Consider the following 2,626-nt stretch of genomic DNA (forward strand, 5'->3'; position numbering starts at 1 on the left):
AATGCAAAGTAAAAGTTATTGAAGGAAATCAAAATGCTACTCCAGTGAACATATGAATTATAAGAAAACGAAACAGCCTTATTGCTGATATGGAAAAATTTTTAGTGGTCTAGGTAGAAGGTCAAACCAGTCACAACGTTCCTTTAAGCCAAAGCCTAATGCAGAGCAAGGTCCTAACTCTCTTCAATGCTGTGAAGGCTGAGAGAGATGAAGAAGCTGCAAAAGAAAAGTCTGAAGCTAGCAGAGGTTGGTTCATGAGGTTTAAGGAAAGAGGCCGTCTCCATAACATAAAAGTACAAGGTACTGACATGATCATTATACATTATATGATAACATCACTATGGACCCCATAAATATGTACAATTATTATAAGTCCATTTTTTACAATGCAAAGTGAAGCCGCAAGTGCTGATGCAGAAGCTGCAGCAAATTATCCAGATTTAGCTAAGATCATAGATGAAGGTGGCTACATTAAACAATAAAATCTCAATGTAGACAAAACAGCCTTCTATTGGAAGAAGATGTCATCTAGGACTTTCATAGCCAGAAAAGATAAGTCAATGCCTGGATTCAAAGCTTAAAAGGACAGGCTGGGCCAGGTGCAGTGGCTCACGCCCGTAATCCCAGAACTTTGGGAAGCCAAGGTGGGCGGATCACGAGATCAAGAGATTGAGACCACTCTGGCCAGCATGGTGAAACCCTGATTCTACTAAAAATACAAAAATTAGCTGGGTGTGGTAGCATGCACCTGTAGTCCCAGTTACTTAGGAAGCTGAGGCAGGAGAATCATTCGAACCCGAGAGGCAGAGGTTGCAGTGAGCCGAGATTGCACCACTGCACTCTGGCCTGGCGACAGAGAGAGACCCCGTCTCAAAAGAAAAACAGGACAGGCTGACTCTGGTTACAGTTTAATGCAGCTGGTGACTTGAAGTCGAAGCCAATGCTCATTTACCATTTCAAAAATTCTAGGGCCTTTAAGAATGATGCTAAATCTACTTTGCCTGTCCTCTATAGATGGAACAACAAAGCCTGGATGACAGCACATCTGCACATCTGTTTACAGTATGGCTTACTGAATATTTTAACCCTAGTATTGAAACATAATACCCAGAAAACAAAATTTCTTTCAAAATATTACTACCTATTGACAATGCACCTAGTCACTCAAGGGTTCTGATGAAGATGTACAAAGAGATTAACATTGTTTTCATGCCTGCTGACACAACATCTATTCTGCAGCCCATGAACCAAAGAGTAATTTCAACTTTCAAGACTTATTTAAGAAATATATTTCATAAGGCTATAGCTGCCATAGATAGTGATTCCTCTAATGGATCGTGGCAAAGTAAACTGAAAACCTTCCGGAAAGAATTCATCATTCTAGATGCCATTAAGAACATTTGTGATTCATGGGAGCAGGTCAAAATATCAACATTAACAGGAGTTTGGAAGAAGTTGGTTCCAAACCTCATAAATGACTCTGAGGGGTTCAATACTGAAGTAGTAGAAGTAACTGCAGTTGTGATGGACATAGCAAGAGAACTAGAATTCGAAGTGAAGCCTGAAGATGTCGGAGAATTGCTGCAATCTCATGATAAAGCTTGAACAGATGAGGAGTTGCTTTGAATGGGTGAGTAAAGAAGGTGGTTTCTTGAGATGGAATCTACTCCTGATGAAGATGCTGTGAATGTTGTTGAAATGACAACAAAGGAGTTAGAATATTATATAAACTTACTTGACAAAGCAGCAGCAGGGTTGGAGAGGATTGACTACAATTTTGAAAGAAGTTTTATTGTGGGTATAATGCTGTCAAACAGCATTGCATGCTACAGTGAAATCTTTCATGAAAGAAAGAGTCCATTGATCCATTAATTATTTTCTGATTTTAAGAAGTTGCCACAGCCATCCCAACCTTCAGCAACCACCACCCTGATGAGTCAGCAGCCATGAACATGAGGCAAGGCCCTCCACCAGCAAAAAAAAATTGTGACTCACTGAAGGCTCAGATGATTATTGGCATTTTTTAGCAATAAAGTATTTTTAATTTAAGGTATGTACATTTTTAAAGATATAACGTTATGGCACACTTAATAAACTATAGTTTAGTATAAACATAACTTTGATATGAACTGAAAAACCAACAAATTTACGTGACTGGCTTTACTGTCATGTTCACTTTACTGAGGTGACCTGGAACCAAACCTGTAATATCTCAGAGGTATTCATGTACTCAGCTATAAAAAAAACAAGTAGAGATGATCTCTATTGACATTGAAAGATTGCCAGAATATGTTAAGTGAGTAACTGTAAGGTGTGGAACAGGATATCCTGTATGCTAATCTTTGCAGAAAAGGGGGGCGGGAGTAGATAAGAATATATATTTATAATTGCTTATATTTGCATTAAGAAACATTGAAAAGAAACACAAAAGTATAAAAATAAAATTATCCTATTGGAGGTCAAAGTGAACCAGGACATATACTTCTAAATGAATACTTTTTCAATCCTTTTGGGTTTTGAATCATGTGACTATATTATGAAAAAAATTTAATTAAAAAATCAATAATAGGGCCAGGTGTGGTGACTCCAGAGGGAGAAGTTCTGAAAATGGATGACTCTTCAGAGC

The sequence above is a fragment of the Macaca mulatta genome, chromosome 4 (assembly GCF_049350105.2).
Source record: "Macaca mulatta isolate MMU2019108-1 chromosome 4, T2T-MMU8v2.0, whole genome shotgun sequence".
Taxonomy (NCBI): domain Eukaryota; kingdom Metazoa; phylum Chordata; class Mammalia; order Primates; family Cercopithecidae; genus Macaca; species Macaca mulatta.